This window comes from Stenella coeruleoalba (assembly GCF_951394435.1).
Source record: "Stenella coeruleoalba genome assembly, chromosome: 15".
Taxonomy (NCBI): domain Eukaryota; kingdom Metazoa; phylum Chordata; class Mammalia; order Artiodactyla; family Delphinidae; genus Stenella; species Stenella coeruleoalba.
Window position 1 is genome coordinate 88,091,555 of NC_137161.1, and position 21,737 is coordinate 88,113,291.

Genomic DNA, 21,737 nt, shown 5'->3' on the forward strand with positions numbered 1-21,737 from the left:
TCCTGGACCAGGGTCTTCTGCCCTGCAGACCACGCCATCTGTCACAGCTTCCGGGCTGCCTGTCGTGCTGAGATGCGAACAGAAGGAGAACAGGGAGGCAGAGGTCTCCAGAGGGGCCTAGAGAGGGAGACGTGCAGCGGCCACCTGCCCTTGGGCCGGTTCGAGGAGGCTCTGCACGCTCGGCATCTCCTTACACTGTGCCGTGCGGTGCCCTGTGTGGTGGGTGGCATGACCCCAGCTCTGGACATGGTGGGGAGGTGACCATCCAAGGTTACGCGGCAGGTGTGCTGCAGGTCCATCCAAACCCAACCTGTTGTCTTAACCACCTGCTCTGTGTGAACAGGCTTCGGAGGTAAACCATGTACAGCCTGTGCCCAGGTACTGCTGTCAATTCCTCGGCACCTGAAACTTCTGTGCCCCTAGGGAGTGTGTCACCTGCCCACGAGGCCTGAACCTCGTGTGGGAGGAGCTGAGCCAGTCTGGTCACCTGCAGTTGGTTCCCAAAATGCAGCCACGCAACTGCCCAAGACAAACAGGTCCTGTATAGAAGGCAGATCCCGGAGGTACCAGAGCACCAGGGGTGGGACAGGAAGGAAAAAGAAACAAAGGCTCTGGAGAAAATCCACGTTCTCAGGGCAAGGCTGCTGGGAAAGGCCAGGCCCTCCTTCTAGACCTATCGCGTCAGCAACCAAGCAGCTGCTTTAGGAACCATTAAGCTGACTGTGCTCACTGATGATATTTTAGGTTTTGTTGAAATTCTAAGCTTGTCCATCTTTCATAATAATCCAACAATGGGTCATCCATCATGGTTACAGCTTCAGAAACAGGGCAGCAAGTGTCATGTCCTATAACGTCCCCAGCAATGTTTATTTTTTCTTTAATTAATCTCCAGGGCTGCCTGGAGAGAAGCACTGCCCATGTGGATGGCGGGCAGTTAGTGGGTTGGGCTCGTGTAGCTGCTGATGCGACCTGAATGGGAGGCCGCACCGGCGGCCTCTTTATTCCAAGGAAGATCCAACGATGATGACCAGAAAGCCCTGTGCTTTCCTTCCCTCTGGGCCACCACACACATGGTGGGCCAGGGCCAAGAGGACGCTGGCCACAGGACCACGGCATGTGGCTGTACAGCCCTCCCACCACCACCCGTTTGATGTCTCTGGGATGATCCTGTCCCTTAAACCTATTGTCACAGACACACCCTCTGTGTACTATGCGGGGGGCTCCATTCAGAAGCAGCTTGGGCAAGCAGTCCATGCTGAAACCCTCAAGGTCCTCCACCCAGCCCAGGCTTGGCATTTGCAGAGGTGACCTAGCCACCCACCCACACTGTGTCCTGGGACTATAATCATCTGCCCTCAGGGCCAGCCTTCTGTCCCTTCAGGAGTGCCCACGACAACCCCAAATGTCTCTAGAAGCATCAGACCCCTGAGGCGTAGCTTCAGGACCCGCTCAGCTCCGGAGTGAGCCCAGGTGTGGAGCAGAGCAGGTCCAAGACCAGGAGGGAAGACCAGGAGGGAAGAGGGCTGGTGATGGTGGCCACAGGGAGGGGCCCTGGAGAGTCAGGACCATGAGAGAGGAGGGGCGGGGTCGCCGGCAAGGACTAGCCTCTTAGACACTGCTGAAAAGGAGGCTGTCTTGTGTCTCTTGGCTTTTCTGTAAGTACCTGGGAATCTGCTAGGACCCTCACAGGGTCTCACTCGGGTCTAACCTCTTGAGGACCAGGATAGCGTCCTTGGCCGTGATGTGCTCAGCACAGACCACAGGGCATCTGCTGAGTAAATGCACAACTTGCCACAATTATAAGAGTCAAATAGAATCACTGAAAATCACCAAAAGCTATGCAAAAGTGGGTGCATCACGCAGTAAGTAAATCTCCTTGTACCTGAACTTTGCATAACTGCAGGTATGAAAACTGCAAGAATTTGACGGATTCAGAAATGAAGGTTGACCCATCCCAGGGCAGAACCCCGCTGGTGGCCATGACTGTGGGTAAAGGTCTAGCAGCTGGCTCTCAGGAACAAAAACATATGCATGTATGTATGTGTACAAGCCTATTGTAAATTCTACTAAAGTGTCTGGAGCACATAGTTTACAAGTAATTTAAAAAATACACAATACTCTTCATTGTAATTTCCAACCAATTGATTCTCACAGAATACTTCTGTGGATTTTTGGCGAACTCTCGTCTCTACAGGTAACCTACGCCTGTAATCGATCAGCGAGGGTCCTTCCCACGCCCACGTTGGTGGATTTTTTTTTTTGCATTAACGGATAGGACAAAAATGAAGCCACAGAACTCAGTCTGATCCTCTCGTTTGCCAACAGCTTCTTGGCTGAACTGGATTATAGTTTCCTAATACTTAAAGAATATTTCCTCCACTTTCCTGTGCTGTTCACACTGTATTGGCTTCAACACAGTATTAAGTTTAATCTGCACTGTTAACGTTTTCTCTGCCCTTTTATTGAGTCAAGACACTCTGCAGAGCAATAAATCAAGTGCTGATTTGCAGGTATGCCCACATCTGGGGTGTAAACATTCCTGCTACGACCTAGTTCAAGCCACACCTCACAGGACTGACACAGAGTGGGAGCAATGGTCAGTGGTAATTGTGGGTGGAACTAGGAAAGGGGAGACACAGTGTGTGGGGTGTCTTAGGCGCACACACTGTGCACCCGATACCAAGACCAGGGATTTAATTATAGTTACAGAACAAAAGGCGTATGTATCCGCTTCACAAATAAAAAGAACCATTTGATAGGAGCTGGGAGATGACAGGGGGAGGGAGAGGCAAAGGGGCAGGCAGGGCACCCAGCTCACCTTGCAGGACTAGAAAGAGGCCTGCGCATATTGGCTTAAACCAGCTTCCGAGGCTGCTGCTGAGTTCTCTCCTCTCGGGAGCAGAGCGCCAGGAACGGGCACCTGGCTGTCTGCTGCCCTGCGTTCCCTTTTGTCTGCATCCTTGCTGCTCCCTCTGGGCCCCGGGGGTCCCCTCATCTGTTAGTCTCCTCTCCACTCCTCTTTGCCGAGCCCCTCTTACAACACAGCACTCTAAAATGGCTTTTCTTTATTAAAATCCATTTGCTCTAAAGCTCTTAGGCAGCATTATGAATACTGGTTTTAAACATTAGCCAGAGGATTACAGATAAAATAGAAACTATTTCTCAAAGAAATTTCCTCTAAAAATAGACCAGTTTCTGCTCTCACCTTATTTTACGGAAGCGCATCGGAGGGAATGCTGGACCTGTGTCCAGGTGAAGGTCACTTGCGCCTCTTCACGTTATTCCCAGGAATTACTCAAGAACAGATGAAAAGAAAATAGAGGGGAGTTGTCTAAAAAGAGATGTCCATGCAAACAGGTCTTCCCAGCCAGGGAACGAGAGTTTTCTGCATAAATAACTCAAATAAACCAGGACAAAAGCTGCACCGACCCTGCGGGGCTCGGGACCCTGCCGTCTGGCTGGGTGTTACTGCCCACGGAGCTTGAAAAGCCTGTACCAAAGAGCTCCGGGAGCTGTTCCATTTGCCTGTCATTCTTCCCTTGAGCTCTGAAAGGCTTTCTCTCCCAAAATTCAGTTAGTCGTTCTGGAAGAAGCTGCAGAGACAGCCCGACTGACTGGGCTACTTAACTCCGTTCAAGTTACTGAAGATGAACAGATCGCTTTAGTGTCACGGGTACTTGATTTCATTCTCCATTTGCAACAGTGAAAATTGCATGGTGGCATGGTAAAATACCCCCAAATTATAATTAATTCTAATTAGCCAACAAAATCTTAGTGCACTAAAATCTTCATTAACCAGAACTGAAATAGCCAGAATTGCCAGGCTGTATTCCATTTATTTATAAGGGAGAGACAGGTCAAGTAGAAATACAATCTAAAACCAAATTATAATACAAACTTCAGGCAACATTCTGGGATTGGTCTAGCACTGCCCTCGCCTGTAATGCAGACCACATTCAAATTTGCCCATGGGGACCATGCCTTGGTCGACCCCTCCATCTGTCCTGCCAGGCCCAAGTCCCCTCGCCCCTCCACACCCTGGGGGCGTCAGGTCCTCCCCTCTTCTTCCTGGAGGCCTTCCTCCCAGCCTACATTTCTGCCTGGGCCCAGCCACTCGTGCTCATTTCAAACGCTGGGTTGCAGGCTTAGCTGACATTCCTTCCTTGACCTTTGTTTTCACTGCCTTTCAAGAATACATCACTTTTGCCTAGGAGAGTTTAGGACAGGACATACCTTCCACCCACCCCCATCCCAATACCCATGGACCTCACTGCTACAGCCCCCAAGTCTCAAGAAACATAACTCAAGGGGTGTGGGGAGAGGTGAGTGGGTGGGCTGTCTGGGAGCTAAGGGGCACCTCCCAGGTGGGCAAAGCGTGAACAGGAAAGGCCTCTGTTACCCCACCTGGCCCACCTCACACACAAGGGGGAAAGGAGGCAGCCCTCTCACCCCTCAGCCCAGACTGCACGGAGCTTGTTCGCCTATGGCAGCCCTTCTCTCCCCATTACTGGGCAGGTTAACTTCACGTGGAGGGGGTGGCACCACCCATCTCAAAGTGGAAATGACCCCCAGAATCCCTTCTGGTGCGAAGACCTTCAGCGAACTGTCCAGGCCGGGGCCACCCACTCCTGTCTCTGAGGCGTCTCAGCCTATTTCCCAGGGGCTCCTTCCCCCAACTCTTCCCTGGTCTCCTGACCCCACACTCCCTTTGACCCCCCCCCCCCCCCGCACTCCCTGCAGAGCCCTGGGCTGGACAGGGAGCGGAGTCCTGGCAGCCTAGGTCCCCGCGGAGAAAGGAACCTCCCCCCCCCACCCCCGACCTCCAAACAAAGCAAAAAAAATCTAACAAGGAAGCGAGGACCTTACTTGGCCGCGGGCCTTTAGAACCCAAACGAAGCTAAGACGGACAGCAGAACCGAGGCCATTAGGACATGTTAAAGTGATGACCGTCCCTTCTTGATCATTAATATACACTTATAAAATCGTAATTCCCATGACGTCCCTGTTAGAGAAAACCTTAGGCTGAAGATGAAAAACGACATTTTGTGTCCGTGTGGGCGATAACCCGCACTTAGAAGCTTAAAGCCGGCTGGGAATTGCCAGGGGCCCCGCGCAGGCGCAGAGCTGAGCGCCGGATCACCGCACGTCTTCGCTGCCAGGGGAGGTGAGTGTTCGGTGAGAGAGGAGAGGTGGTAGAGGACATTCGGGAGGTAAGGGTCAAGATGATGGTCAGACGAGCTGAGGGGTGGGCCTTCTGCCGGCTGGAAAGCCGAGTAGAGCGTATGCCTTCGAACTGGGCAGTCCGAGAAGGCCTCGACCGGAGCAGCCGGGACCATAAAGGGACTCGCAGGCGCCTGAGTGGCGACGAAGACGGCGCTGCGCAGGCGCGGTGTGACCATCGGGCTCGCGCAGGCGCAGTCTGGCGGCGGCCCCTGAGCACGCGCGGAGCGGACGCCCGTGGTTAGCAGGCTGGTTGAACAGGCTCGTCTACTGTGTCAGGTGTGTCTCGCCCGTCTCTGTCGCCTGTCATGCTTTCCGTAGGGGCGTTTGTGGTGTGCGGCCGCCGCCATGTAGGAGCCTCCGCAGGGAGCCGGCCCTGCCTCTCACGCGCGCGGCTCAGGCCTGCTCTCCCCTCGGCGCGCATCGGGGCGACGCACTCTGCCCTTCTAGCCCGCGCCGGCCGGTGACGCCATCGGAAGGCGACCGGAAGAGCCGGCGCCGCGTGTCCGTCCGACTATGGCTCCGCGTCACCTCCGCCCCCTCCCCTCTTCCTGTGTCCCCTCTCCGTATCCCGTCCCTTTTTCCCTTTTCTGACTGCAAAGTGGGCCTCTTTAACCTGTTTCTGGGCCCCGTGGGGAAGAATGAGAAGCAGAGTAGGAGGCGAGGGAGCAAGGAGCGAAGGAAGGTCCTCCCTGCAGATTGTCTGCAATCAGGCCACACTTTGGTTGGAGCAGGTGCACGGATGAATTTGTCTCTTTCAAGTAAACAGGTGTTTAATAACGGTTTCACATTTATATTTAGTATGTTGTCATCGCTGCTAAGAGTAGAGACCTCCCTGGCCAGCAAGGGGACCGACCACCCAGGATGACCCACCTTCCAGGGGCTCGGCCCTCGGTGCCCTGTGGGAGAGCTGGGGCCAGGCAGGCTTCTACTGGGGTCTTGCAAGGAGGGGTTGGGGAGGGTGTGTGCCTGGCCTCTGCCCTCACCTCCCTCTTCTCCCAGCCTGTCTTAGCTAAGTTCCTCCAGCTCAGAGGTTACTGTGTAGGTTTAGCCTCTCCGACTTCTTCCTGTTGTTTAGTCACTCGTTACCTCGTGCACCAAGAGGAAGGCGTCCTGGAGCTGCATCCTTCCTGCGTGGGCCATGGGGGCGTGAGTGCGAGGAGTGGGTAAGACTATGGGCGTTCGTGCAAAATAAACGTGTTGAAATGTTAGCTGTGTGTGTTCACTTTATGTTTTGCCTTTTACCCTCATTTCAAGCCTATGGTTTATGTAAGTCATTGTTCCAAGGATTTTAGTTTGCTTTAAATCAGAATTACTCTGAAGTTAATACGTAAGCAGATTCTCATGAAAGAAAAAAAACTAGGTGGGGAAGGGGATGCAAGGAGAGTGCTTACGAGAAGTTCTGATCTAAAAATAATCCAGAACGACCATTTCTTGCCACCTCTCCAGGGTAATTGATACATATTGTGGGGGAGTTGCTTTGAGGCTATTCCAGCATCCTGTTTCTCCTCAGATTTTTGCCCAATTTCTGGAAATAGTTATTACAGGGTTGTTTGCCTAATGGTGATATTCTATTTCCCTCATTCCTTCCTTTTTTAGTTATTTATTTTTGGCTGTTCCTGGAGGCATGCAGGATCTTAGTTCCCTGACCAGGGATTGAACCCGTGCCCCCTGCATTGGGAGCTTGGAGTCTTAACCACTGGACTGCCAGGGAAGTACCCCCTTCCTCATTTTTTTAAAAAAATATTTGTTTATTTATTTGGTTGAGCAGGGTCTTAGTTGCGGCTTGCCAGCTCCTTAGTTGTGGCGTGCGAACTCTTAGTTGCAGCATACATGTGGGATCTAGTTCCCTGACCAGGGATTGAACCCGGGCCCCCTGCATTGGGAGCGTGGAGTCCTAACCACTGTGCCACCAGGGAAGCCGCTTCCTCATTTGTTAATAACATTTTTTCTGTAGGAAGACACTTTCTTCTCCCACATTTATTTATTTGAGTATTTATGTGAGTACGGGCTGAGATCTTTTGGTCTATGGGAGATTAGCCAATACCGTCATTATTAATTAATGGCACACTCATTATATTAATAAGTAAAGATTACTTTTTCCTCAAATCATTCCAGCTCTGGCCATTAGGAGCCCTTGATATCAGACTCCTTGATATTTACTCCGTGAAGTCCTCAAAGATGTCCTTCTTTCCAACATCCTGTTTGCAGCTGGAGATGTGGGGTCAGTTTGCAAGGAAAAAGAAGTCGTTCAGACGGCTGGTCCCTGGAGAGGCGATTTACTGCATAAATGGCGAAATCGAAGGATGAACACTGATGGTGGCAGTGGTGGTAATGTGGCCATTTGTCGGGTGTATTGGGTAGTGGGTGAAGCATTTGGGACACACTTTTTTATTAAACCCTCATCGTAAACCTAAGCCTCACCTTCGCTATCCTGGTTTTACCCAGGAGGAGGTTGAGTCTGGGAGCCTCAGGGCCTGAGCTGGGTTCACGCTGCGTAAGAAGAGGAGGGAGGGGTTACAGGGAGCCCGTCCTTCTCCATTTGCTGGGCATCCACGCTTGGAGGGAATCCCCACCAGGCAGAGCAGTGCTGCGCTTGCCTACGTCCTTTGCAACGGCTCCATCCTTGCAGGGCAGCTGATAAAAAGGGCCCTTTCTGGGGCTTCCCTGGTGGCGCAGTGGTTGAGAGTCCGCCTGCCGATGCAGGGGACACGGGTTCGTGCCCCGGTCTGGGAAGATGCCACATGCCGCAGAGCGGCTGGGCCCCTGAGCCATGGCCGCTGAGCCTGCGCATCCGGGGCCTGTGCTCCGCAACGGGAGAGGCCACAACAGTGAGAGGCCCGCGTACCACAAAAAAAAAAAAAAAAGGGCCCTTTCTGTGTGCACGTGGGCATATGTTACACCCATTCCCAGTGGAGCTCCAGGGGCTAAAAATAACCACGTGTTTTGTGTTTTATCCAGAAAAGAGGAAATGTGCAGTGTTATTTCGTAACATTTACTATTTTGGAAAACTTGAATTTTGTCCGCATGTATTTTTAAAATGTCTTTGGAGCTGTCCTTGGAGGAAAAGACATGATGCAGATGTCACCAAAGGTCCGTCTGCTTTGTTGTCCACATCTTCAGGAAACAGCTCCATGGAGAAGGGGAACCATCCCTCAACACACATGGCCAAGGGATGGACGTGCAAGCAACCCCCCAGATCAGGTCATGGGGGTCATAGGAGGAAAGCCAGCTCTCAAGGGGCCCTGGGACCTCTCAGCCCAGGCCAGAGGGGAGAAGGGACCTGCCCAGGGTCCCTTGGCATGGCCTGTTCTGCGTACAAGGGGAGGCGTGCTGCCCCACGGCCACCGGCTGCCTGCAAGAGAGCCAGGCTTCATGGTCCAGGCTCAGCATCGGACCTTCCCCTGACCCCCCTTGGGCTTTGTGCGGCCTTTGTTTCTTGAGGCTTGTTTGCTCCTATGTGAGCCAGTACCGCTGAGACACTGTCCCGGTTGTTATTTTTTTTTGTTTTTTTTTTGCGGTACGCGGGCCTCTCACTGTCGTGGCCTCTCCCGCTGCGGAGCACAGGCTCTGGACGCGCAGGCTCAGTGGCCATGGCTCATGGGCCCAGCCGCTCCGCGGCGTGTGGGATCTTCCCGGACCGGGGCACGAACCCGCGTCCCCTGCATCGGCAGTCGAACTCTCAACCACTGCGCCACCAGGGAAGCCCTGTCCCGGTTGTTTTTAAGGCTCCCCTGTAGGAGGCTACCAGGCTGATGGTCACAGGCTGGTGACACCAGTGCAGCTCCGCGCCCTTCCTTCTCACTGAGACTCGGAAAGTTAAGAAATATGGAAAGAACAAACAAACAAGGTAAAGGAGACACAAGTGGCCCACCGCACAGGAAGCTGGGAATGTGGGTGTGTAACCACTGAGACCATAGGGCTATTTCTGGCGAGCCAAGGGCAGAAGGACTACGGGCAGGTGTGGTTATGGCCGCACCTGCAAGAGCACCCTTCCTGCCCAGACCCTCTTGCATGCGCAGACTTGAGCAGAGGCACTGGGGTGGGGCTGGGAGGGACGCGTTAGAATATGTGGAAAGAACAGAGAACACAAATATGTGGAAAGAACACGTTTCCTATAGATATTCAGTGGTAATTTGAAAATGTAACAGACAAGCTGAAACCTGATCTCAATTGGACAAGCTAGGAACAAAGTCATCCAGGAAGGCAGAGGCTTAATGTGAGAAAGCTCAGTGTCACTGAGGTTATAAAAATGGTGTGACAGGGCTTCCCTGGTGGCGCAGTGGTTGAGAGTCCGCCTGCCGATGCAGGGGACGCGGGTTCGTGCCCCGGTCCAGGAAGGTCCCACATGCCGCGGAGCGGCTGGGCCCGTGAGCCATGGCCGCTGAACCTGTGCATCCGGAGCCTGTGCTCCACGGCGGGAGAGGCCACAACAGTGAGAGGCCCGCATACCGCAAAAAAAAAAAAAAAAAAAAAAAAAATGGTGTGACCAAGGTAGAGACAACTGTGCCCTGGAGAGCAGATTAATTCTTCTGGGTTTTAAGGACTCAGGATAAGTCAAAGCAAAAATATATTTGGATCTTTCTAAACCCACTGTATGGTTGCGCCCCCCCCCCCCCCCCAAGAGGGAGGTTCTCTTGCTCTGTGGACGCCCCCTGGTCGTCCAGTCCCTGCCTGACCTACACCCACTCACATGACTGACTTTCCCTTTTCATCCTAGAGCCTAATCAGTAAAATGCCTACATGCTTGCCCCTGGTCCCCCCAGCTAGTGACTTCTAATCTTTAGAGCTAAACATCTCCACCATGGTAGCTTATCACAGGGACAGGGAGGGCCGTGCTCCTCTACTGGTTTCCCTGGTAACTCAACTGATGAGCCAGCCTGACATCAATTCCCCCTGTAACTGGTAACGCCCCCTCCCTTCAGGAGGGAAGACAGTCCCCACCTTGCTTCAGGCGCATAAGGTCCCTGTCCATTAAGCCACTGATGTCTCTGCTGCTGACTCCAGGCTCTCTGGTCTTGAGGCTGGGCAAGGACATGGCTCGTAGGCCTGCAGGGGGCAGCCCACCACCTACTAACGTGATTCAAAAGCTCATCTGGAAGGATAGGTGGACAGGAAGAACCGCAGTGTTTTAACCGAAGAGTGTCAAGTACAGAGACCCTTTATCAGATACTAAACTGGCACACGTGCCCGCTGTGGGAGTCCAGACAGGACTGAGCTCTTCTGACTCCAGAGGGTCTATGGCTCAGGAACCCGCGCTGGGTCCTGGCAGGGCTGCGTGGTGCTGACGGTTAGAGTGACGGAGTGAAGCAGGGTTATGACTCCGTCGCTCCTGGCGGGATTCTGACACAGCAGGGTCCTGGCTTGCAGGGAAAATGTGGGGATCATGGAGGCTTCTCGTCAGCAGCACACTTTCACCGCAGATAGGAAAACACCCTCACACTGTACTTACACTCCGTGGGTTTGAGATTGTCACACACACAGCCTTTGAAGTAAACACACAGGCCCTTTGGCCCAGCAGTTCTACTTTGGGAATCTATCCTCGCAAAATAATGAGTGACCCCAGCCAAGCTACGTGCAGAAAGATGTTTGCTTGTATATAAAACATCAGAAACAATGTAAGTACCTACCAGTCAGGAGATACATTACGATACAATCATATGGTGAAATATTTTGTGTTGTGTTTGTGGCAGTGGAGTATTTCTGAGGTATAATTTCATGGGGGTAAGTTTACAGAGTAGTATGTACAGGAAAAATAGTACAGCTCAAAAAAATGCACAGAAAAACCTGGAAGGCAGGGAGGTTTAGGAAAGGAGGCTGACTGTGTGAAAGTCTGTCATGTGGAGGGAGGAGAGGAGGGAGGGAGGAAGGGTTGCAGCAAATACAGGGAAGGAGCTTGTGGAAGACAGGGGACCCTCCCCACCCTTTAACCCCTCCTGACATTTCTGTCCTGCGGCTTGGCCTTCGCTTAGGTTACCAGCCCCAGGATTATAGCTCAAGTTCAGGAGCCCAGTGGCCTTTGGGCTCCCTAAGCTGGACCGAGCCTGGCAGATTTCCAGGGCAGCTGGGCTGCCAGTGGGGCTCTCAGGGCAGTTCCCCAGGCTGGGCCACAGGCTCCACTACTCTCCTCGCCCGCTCCTTCCCCACGCAGGCCTCCCAGAAAGGACAGTCGTTCTCCTCCAGACCCCTCCGTTGTCCTCTTGTCCTCGGCGGGGACCCCATCACCCTGTGGAAGGGAGGTCCTTGCAGCCCAGAAGCAGGCCCAGCCCTCAGGGTGCCCCAGCCACAGTGAGCTCTTCTGGGAGGGAAGTTCCACCCACAGTCAGGCCCAGCTAGTGGCCAGGGCAGGGCCATGCTGACAGCATGGCGGACAGTGTCTTATGTCACCGGGCCTGCACGTCTTGGGCCTTGCCTGCGCCAGCCGGTCGTTTGCCGGGAACTGGAGACGCACAGGTTCTGAAATGAGACGGCGGTTGTCACCTCCATTATGTTCTAACCCCAGGATGTCTTGGGATTGTACTTGAAGGCTGGTGTACCAGGAAATCAACCTATTCTCCGGGGGCTGTGCTGCTTCTACTTGGGTTCTCTGGGTTTGGTGTGTGTGATGGGGGGACCTGACGGAGGGTTCCAGGTGCAAGAGAAGGAGCCCCACCAAGTGTCTTGCCACAACCCGGTGGTGCCTGTGAGCCTGGGCTCAGAACCTGTCAGTCACTCAACCTCTCGGTGCCTTGGTGTCTCCGTCTCTGAAATGGATATGATAACAGCAGCTATTTCGTAGACCTATTATGTGATATTAGTAACGAACACACGTAGAAACACCTAGAACACAGGGTGGCGTGTGGGAAACACTCCAACATGTCAGCTTGCTGTAAAGACCAGTCTTCTGTCCTGACGGTAGAAGCAGGCAGCAGTCTGCCCCTAGTGGCCTGGGGTCACCAGGAGGGCCGGTGAAGGACTCGGGGCTGGAGCTGTGCCATTGCCCGTCGATGACATAGCCGCCCTCCAACTGGTCACTCTGTAAACGACACGCAGTGAGCAGGGTCCAGGGTCAGCCCCCAAGGATTCAGTAGGCACGACCTGCCCTGTGCACCCAGTGCCCCTGTCAGTGGATCTGAGCCATCCCGCCCCTGGGAGATGAGGGAGCTGGGCTGTCACCTGAGTGTCTGCAGCTGAGGGTGGACTGACACATTCCAGGACACAGAGCTGGGGCCCAGCCCGTGGCTGCTTCTTGGACGGCGTTCCCTGAACCCCATCTCGGAGCAAGGATGCGGTGGGGCCACAGTCCTCATAGATTGTTTCCCCTTCCTTGGATTTATGAGCCAAGCAGTGGGGTTGGGATGTGTACGATGGTGGCAAATCTGCCATGAGAGGGCAGACCCGGTAGCCTACCTCCTCCCGACAGAAGTTTCACAGAGTGGACACCTGCGTCTCCTGCAGCATGGGCGGGACCCAGAGAGGACGCACTTCCTTGTCAGTTCTGAAACTGGGGCATGTTGGACAGGGGTCTCCCACCCACGCCAGGCAGCTCTCAAGAGACACGGGCAGGCCACAGCCAAAGGGAAAGGCAGATGCTTCGATGCATGTGTCGGAACAGAGGGAGCAAACCACTGGCAGGCTCAGCACGTACGTACGTACGCACCTCAGGGAGGTGAGAATTAAAACTCCAGGGTTTAACACCAGTGTGAGCCGAGTCACGGCAAGGGTGTGGGGCACCAGGAGCCCTCCCATCCCGTGGGTGGGGGGTACACGCGTAAGGTCCTAGAGCCTCTGGGCAGCTACTCGGATGTCTCTCCCAAGGCCGAGCACACACTGACTTTGGGACCAGCGAATCCAGAGGTGTCAGGTGTCCCTCGACAGCAGAACGAAGTCACGTACAACGTGGGGACAGCCGGTGTGAATGCATCTCAGAAATGCCAGTTCCGTGGAGGAAGCGGGGCGCCCACAGCCCAACCAGTGCAGACAGGCGGATGCACCCGTGATGGCGGGAGCGCGGCTAGTAGGCATTCTTGCGGGCTGGCGACTAAGGCATTTGGGAGCCTTCTAAGGTACTTGGAACGTTTTGTGTCTTGGTCTGGGTGTGGATTGCACATGTGTTCAGTTTATGAAGCCGTACTCTGAGCATATCCTCACTTTATTAGCGCGACACTCGAGAAACAAAAGCGCCCTGACCAAGGGGCTGCAGTCGTGTCCCACGTGAGGTGCCTGTATGGCCTCGGACAACCCTTCCCATCTGGGCCTCAGTTTTCACGACTGTGGAGCAAGGGGCTGGACGCAGCTGAGGAGACCTGAGCCCTGTCCACAGGCATTTTCACACTGACCTTGAGCCCTGGCCGCAGGGCTCAGGGTTGGGAAATCGCACGGTGACTCACTTCCCTCAGCTCATCCAGAGCCAGCCAGGGCCTGATCTCACTTTTTCCACTTGGAGGGAGCAGCAGGGGGAGGGGCCTCTGAGTGTGGTGGGCAGGTGGGTTTGGGGGGGGCATCCACCAGCCCTGCTAGCTGCCCCACCTGACCCTCACTCGGGACCCTGGGGATGCAGGTGCAGGGCCGTCTGTGCCCAGGACTCCCACCCTCCTTCGGGCCTCTCCCTGCAGCTGGAAGGGTCTTCTGGCCTCTGCGGAAACTTGTTATCATGATGGTTCAGAAAATCTGAGTAATTGATTAACACTCAGATTGTGAAAATTGTGATGGTTCAATGCTTTCTGTATGTCAGGCTGTGCTAGAGACCGTAGCCTTCAACACGTCTGCGTGCTGGGGGCTGGCCCAGGGGTGGGGAGTTGATAACACCTTTACAGGAGAGTAAACAGAGGTCACTTGCTCAGGCCCCCAAGGTGGTCCCAGTGACCACAGCAATCTGCAACATCACATGCTAGGTGCCTGCTAATTCTTTCCTTTTTGCATTTTCATTGTATTTAATCTTTGTTCATCCCTTTATTTGTTTACTTATTTTAAACAGCTTTATTGAGTTATCATTCACAGACCACACAATGCACCCATTTAAAGGGTCACCTCAATGGTCTTGGTTTATTCTTGGATGAGAGCAACCATCACGTGGTCAATTCCGGGGTGTTTCCATCACCACAAAGAGCAACCTGTACCCTTTAGCTAACGCCCCCCCCCCCGCCCCCGCCATGGTCAGGTTTGACTATAAAGGTTGGCGTGGTTGGCAATGTTTAGCATGATACCCTGCTGGCTCGGCACAGTGACCCGCGGCCCAAGTTTCCCCTGCTGGGCTCCTGCTTGGGCTGTGCTCTGTGCTGTGTGTCTGCCCAGCTCTGTCACAGAACAGCCGCTTAGGGGCAGGAGCATGGGACCCGGCCTCCTCCAAGTGGCCCAGACCTGCCTGTACCTTAGAGTCTCCCTGGAGTTACTGAAAACATGAATATAAAATAGGAAACAAACGGATATGCCTCATCTTAACCATTGGAAAATCACCTGGCCTGAATACCCAAGATCACAGCACAGTTTGCCCTAAAATCTCCCATGATGGGCGTGGATGCTTGACCCAGCCTGGGACCCCACGGACTACACCCCACGGACTACCCCATGATGGGCCGTATTAAAATAGTTCATATGGCCCAACGTGAGTGAAGACCGGGCTCTCAAATTTGAGGCGCATTAAGCTAGTGAGGGAGCAGTTATTCCCAAGCTTCTCCGTTCATCAGCCTCTTTTGGTCTGTTCTGAAATCTGGGTCATTGGTTCTGTGAGCCCATTCCAGCCGCAGAGGCCCTTGGCCCTGGGGATACCCTGGGAGGTGTTCACCGACAGCTGCTCCAGCCCTGTTTGAACCAGTCATGCCTCAGATCTGCCTCAACCCTCCTTTCATTGCAGTGGTATTATTTTGAAGAAACAGATTTATTTCTCAATCTGGGAGAAATCACTGCATTTGGCCAAAACAGACATGTTTTATGTTTTTAAAAATCAGCTCTACTCTGCTCAAAAAATAAAGAAAAGATGGGCAAAGACAGTCTTGGCTGTTTAGGTGACACCAAGAAGCCCAGGGACCGAGGGCTGATCCAGTGCCAGGAAGGTCATTTCTGAGCAGGTCACAGGGTGATGAGTCAAGGAGCAGAGCTGCAATGAGTCAAGGTCACAGCTCAGAAACTCGTCAGACACCAGCTGCTGCAGGTCCTGGGCCCCCCCATGAGAAGCACGGCGTGGGGATGGGAGTGGGGAGGGGGCTGCAGGGCTGCGTCTTCCAGAGTGTGCTTCGGTGCCCTGGACATTCTCAGTCCTGGCTGCTTCCCTAAGCAAGTGACACCCTTCCTCCCTGCACAGGGGATTGCTGAATTCCAGACATTCCTCCGTCTTGGACCCTCAATTACTGCCTCTCGCATGGCTGTGTGTTAGCTGGACCCGCTCTCACACTGTGCTAAGCTGGAGAGAATGGACCAGATTTTGTTCATGAGAGTTTTCTTGGATCCTGGGGAATTCTAGGCAAAAGTTTGGGATCAACACTTGGATACTCCTCTCTAGCCATACTGAGTTCCCAGTGGCTCCCCAGACGCCACGCCTCTCCATCTGCAGAGACAAAGTGCACCTCCCAGCCGTGTTGTGGCACTAAGCTGTTCACACCAGCACCTTTAGCCAGAAGAAATCTCGTCTCTCCCCCCAAACTCCAGAGCACAGCTTCTCTATCCCTTGAAGGTCAGAGCTATGCTCCTGACCCTGTGGCCATTTAGGGCCAGAGCTTCTCTTTCTGATGACCATGTTCTGTGGGCCCCTAGGGTCTGGCACGGATGTGCGTGCCCATTTGGGCGTGTGGAAATGAACACGCCCAGGTGTGAGCAGCCAACACACATGTGAACGTTTGACCACATGAGAACACCTGTCACCCAGGTATTACATGACCTCACGATGACATTACATAGGTGGATAAATAGGCTCAGTGACCTTGCTCGGGGTCACAGCGAGGATGGAGCCAGGATTTAAGTCCAGGTCTGTCTGACACCAAAGCGCAGATTTGTGACTACAGCTTTCTACTGCCTCCCCATGCGCACTGGCCCCTCAGCCTGATGCCCAGGGCCCAGAGAATGAATGACTGGGCTCCTATCTCAAGGAACTTACTTTTTGGAAGAGACTGACATGAAACCACCAATCCCTAGATAAAGTGGAAGGAGCAGTGATAAGGGTATGTCAAGCGTCGCTATGTCTGCATGTTTGCGTCCCCCCAATTCACGTGTTAAATCCTAACACCCAACGTGACACTGTCAGGAAGTGGGGCTCTTGGGGGTGACTGGGTCATAAGGGTAGAGCCCTCAAGAATGGAATTATGTCCCTGTAAGAGCTTCCTCGCTCCTTCCACCAGGTGAAGACGGAGTGGGAAGGAGCTGGCATGAACCAGGAAGGCTCACCACCAGTTTGGTCTGGCCTTCCAGCCTCCAGACCGTGAGCAATGAGTGTCCACTATTTGTAACCACCAGGTATGGTGTTTGGTTATGGCAGCCAGAGCTGACTAAGACAAGGGCGGTATAGGAGCAGAGGGAGGGCCCCAGCTCAAACTGGGGGGCCAGGCAGGCTGCCTGGGGAGTGGACATTGAGATGGGTCTTGAGCTGAAAGAAGTCCAGAGGGATGAGGATAGTTGGGTGGCTTGAGGCAGAGACAATAGGGTGGGTAAGGTCTGGAGCAGCCTGTGAGTACAGGAATTCAGGGACCTCTGCGTGATTCCACGTGGTACGTGGGGCTGGAGGAAGCAGGAAGAACTCTTGAGCTGGGCACTGAGTAGAGGGGCTGGGAGTCAGGTGGGCAGAGTGTCAACCAGAGAATCCTCTGAGTGTGGTGGGGAACTGGGACTGGCGAATCCATTGGAAGCGACTGCAGCGGCTCAGTTGAGGGCAGGAGCAGGGCCAGAGAGTGGCCATGGAGATGGAGAGGGGTGGACGAGTCAGGGGATTACTGAGAGAGAGACTCTTCGGATGATGGGGGTGGGTAGCGGGGAGAGAAGGAGGTTTGCTTTAGGAAGGAAGGGAGATGGCTGGTGGAAAAGAGCAGGTTGCTGTGTGGGAACGGGAATCTGAAAATGGAATCATTTGCGAGAGGTCCTCTCTCTCCTTCCCTTCTCTTGTACCATCTAGCCCCAGCCCTCCTCTGGCAAACCTCAGGGCTCCGAAGCGTTCCCCTCTCCCTACACTGCAGTGCGCCCTCTGTTAAGATAGTGATCTGTTTCTGAAGTCCGTTATAGTGAAGCCATCGTGACCTTTGAAACAGATGAAATGTATACTTTTTCCAATTGTGGCTCAAAGGATGTGAGGTTTGTGCACAAGGCAGTTCTAAAAGTGGATGGGTAATTGCTGGTTCTCCTTCCTGTGATGATTTTGCAAGATCACGAACACTCACCCCTCACAGAAAACAACTAGAAAATCTGCACAAAACGCAAAAACGTGAAGGCATCAGGGACTGAGCGGCAGCTGCAGACAAATTCTGGGTGGGGCTGTATGAAGAGCATTCTGTGGCTTCTAGTCTGGGGCTGGTGCAAGTGGGCGGTGCATGGGGGGAAGAGTGCTCTGGGGAAAACGAGGTTAGGGTTAGGGTTAGGGTACGGGTTAGGGTCAGGGTACAGGTTAGGGTTAGGGTTTAGGGTGAGGGTTAGGGTTAGGGTACGAGTTTAGGGCATGGTTTAGGGTTAGGGTTTAGGGTTAGGTTTAGGGTTAGGGATAGGATAGGAACCCCTTATCAGATATATATATATATTTTCCATTAAAAAAAGTTTTTTTTTAATGCCCGACATTGGAAGTTCTACATCTTGAGTTTTGAGTGGTTGTTTTACTTTGTTTTTGTTATCGGACTATAGTTTATCATCATCATTTAACATATTTCAAACACACACAACACACAATGTTGCATTGTACAGATGTACTGGAACTCGGTGTATAGTGGATAGCTATGGACACACACACACTTTTTCCCTCCCTGTTATTGTGGTAAGTCATGCTGAAATCCATGTCATCGTGACCGCAAGTGCATTTTCCCCAGTGTCTCCCACACACCCATTTGTTGTCTTTGGACGTTGTCACGGTCTATGCAGAGATAGATTTTTATTTCCACTTGTGTGGGTTTGAGCGTATCAGCCTTTCCTTTCCAGCTCCTGGGCTTTCCCCGTACATTCGAAAGACCTCCTCCGTTCGAAAGTATGGAATGAAAACCGACGCATGCATTGTTGTTCTTTGAGCGCTTGCTTGGTTTCGGTTTGCCAGTCCACGGCTTCCCTCCTTCGCAGGAGCCAGGCTCTCGCTCTTGCACTCTGGGCAGCCCTTGCTGGCCACCAGGCCCCGCCGGCGTCTCCGTGGAATTTTAACCACCTGCAGATCGCGTGGCTAGTGTGTCTCCTTGACGGCAGATGCCAGCCAATATCTTCCCAGCCTCCTCTCCCCGCCCCCGCTCCCCCTGTCTGCTGCCGGGGTCGGTCGTGCCGTGCTGTGCCATGCGAAACGGGGAGCTAAGTGCCACGAGGATGGCTCAGGGCCGGGGCGGACGCCCTCCACCCGCCCCGGGACAAGCTCTGGCTTTGGTGCGGCCAGCGCTGCGTCCTCGCTCCCGGGCGCTCGGGGTCTGTCCCGCTTACGTTCGCGCCGGTTGTCGGCGCCCTCTGGCGGCCTCTTTTATATCGCCTCTTCCGTCTGGAGCTCTGGCGCCCTTGGCGATGGATGGGACGCGGCCTCCGAGCGTGAAGCGGAGTCCCGGGCGCCCGGCGAAGCTGGCGGCAGCTCTCCGGCTCACGCAGGGGCGTGGGCGCGGCATTCGCTCGCCGCGTTCTGGGCGCGCAGGCTCACTGGGGGTGGTCGCGCCGCGCTTCCGCCCGGGGGTGCAGCCGCCTGGCCCGGCGTACTGGTACCCACCAGCGCCCCTTGGGCTGCATGAGCCACTCTGCGATGGCCCGGCGCTGCCGGGAGGAAAGGGAGGGCGTCCTGCACCCACGCAGACGCCCGTGGCGCGGGTGTTCTTTGCCGACCTTATTAATTTCCCCACTCCCTCTACACTTCCTGCTCCAGAGGAGAAGGCCGACCGGTACGTGCTGAGGCCCGTGGAGTGTGGAATGGACGCAGTGGCGGGCATGCTTGAGTCCCGGTGGTTGGATTCTTTCCGATAGATTTTTCGGAGTCGCACGCAGGAGGTGGGGACCGCCCCGGGCCATGAGAGGTAACCTGGGTAGGGTGGCACGGGTGTGGGTGTTGTCCCTCTTGGGGCCCAGTCGTCGGAGGTGCGTCTGCAGAATATTCCCCAAGTCGCCGTCGAGAGACATTGACGGACCGGTACCTGCCAACTTGGGCGAACTGGAGAGGGCATGCCCCGCCCACTCTGCCCCTCATTCCTGGCACTCCTCCCCCCCGCCCCCCTTTGCTGCCACGCTACCCTGAGATGGCCGTGAGAGCTCAGGGGCTGGCAGTGATGGGGTAGTGCTGGGGACTGGTGGCCGGACTGAGCTGCCGGGGGACCCCTGTAATTTGTGAACAGCCAGCCCCCATTGCTGGGTGTGGGAAGTTTTTCACCTAATGTTGGCGTTCTTTTTGCTGCTAGAGAAGTGTGGTTTTCTTCTGTGTGTGTTGCCAGGGACATTGGGCTTCTGGACGTGCATAGTGCTGTGGGTTTGACCACAACTTTGCACCTGGCTCTCCCGTTGCTTCTTGAGCTGCCTGCTGGGCGTGTGCATCGGCTCTTAGGTGTGTGTCCAGCTGACCCAATCCTACATCATACTCCATCTCTGGCCCCTGGCAACCCGAGGGCAGTGAGGCCATGCAGTGTGGGTCCTCTAGTCTCTTGTGGCTGTGATAACCTCATCTCACAGGTGTCATGTCACACGTGAGATGTGATATTCCCAGAATTGTTGGGCACTGTCACCTGAGAAGAGGTCGCTGGTGAGGCTGAAGCAGGGCCTGCTGGTGACGGGCTCCCTGGGTCTCCCCTTTGGGGATTCCATGCACATGGATTGGTGGTTATGTCATGCTCTCCAGGGCTGGGGCTAAGTTGAACAAGATGAGGGCTGGAAGTTCAAAGCAAATGGGGCCACTCTTGTCCTGCCCTTGGGGCCCTTGCCTCTCCCCCCTGCCTACTGGTGGTGTGTGGAGCTCAGGAGTGGCGACTCTATCCCGACCTTAGTCTCTTGTCCTTTGCTTCAGGGCATCAGTGTGGCTGTGCTTTTTTTTATCATCTTAGGAGGCATGCAGCAGAGTGGTGGGATGGCTCTCCCCAGGGCATGGGGGGCCACTTGCAAGACCATCCCCCCGCTCTGCTGCATGCCTCCTTGGTGTGTGAGCATGTGTCACCTACTCTCTGTGCTGCCTCTGGAGTTGTACAGGTTGCCCCTCAGGTGCTGAAAATCAAGCAGTGCTGTTTCCTATTCCCAGCAAACCCCTTGTGTCACCACTGTGGTGGTGTGTCCTGTGCATAGCATTCTTGGGCGCCTTGATGGTAAGGTGGCACACCTGTCCCACTTTCGGGGCAAGTACCTCATTGTGGTCATGCTTACTGTGCTAGAGGGACTGAGGTTGCCAGGTGAATATGCCATGAATACCTTTTTGCCAGGACTTGTGTACAATAGTGGGAGGCTGGGCAGCACAGAGAGGGGCTCAGTCAGACTTCAGGGTTAGGGTTAGGGTGAGGGTGAGGGTTAGGGTTAGGGTTAGGGTTTAGGGTTAGGGGTTACAGTTAGGGTTTAGGGTTTAGGATTAGGGTTAGGGGTTACGGGTTAGGGTTAGGGTTAGGGTTAGGGGTTAGGGTTAGGGTTAGAGTAGGGTTAGGGTTAGGGTTAGGGTTAGGGTTAGGGGACGGGGATGGTTTAGGGGACAGGTTAGGGTACGACAACGGTTTAAGGTGAGCGTACGTGTGAGGGCATGGGTTAGTGTTAGCGTACGATTAGGATTAGGGGACGGGTTAGGGTAAGGCTTCGGGTAAATGTTAGGGTTAGGGTTCGGGCTAGGGTTAGGGTTAGGGGACGGGGACGGTTTAGGGTCCAGGTGAGGGTACGACAACGCTTTAGGGGGAGCGTACGTGTGAGGGCGCGGTTTAGCGTTAGCGTACGGGTTAGGATTAGGGGATGGGTGAGGGTCAGGCTTCGGGGAAGGATTAGGGTTAGGGTTCGGGCTAGGGTTAGGGTTAGGGGACGGGAATGGTTTAGGGTCCAAGTGAGGGTATGACAACGCTGTAGGGGGAGCGTACGTGTGAGGGCGCGGGTTACCGTTAGCGTACGGGTTAGGACTAGGGGACGGGTGAGGGTCAGGCGTCGGGGAAGGGTTAGCGTTAGAGTTCGGGCTAGGGTTAGGGTTACGGGACGGGGACGGTTTAGGGTCCAGGTGAGGGTACGACAACGCTTTAGGGGGAGCCTACGTGTGAGGGCGCGGGTTAGCGTTAGCGTACGGGTTAGGATTAGGGGACGGGTGAGGGTAAGGCTTCGGGGAAGGGTTAGGGTTAGGGTTCGGTCTAGGGTTAGGGTTAGGGGACGGGGACGGTTTAGGGTCCAGGTGAGGGTACGACAACGCTTTAGGGGGACCGTACGTGTGAGGGCGCGGGTTAGCGTTAGCG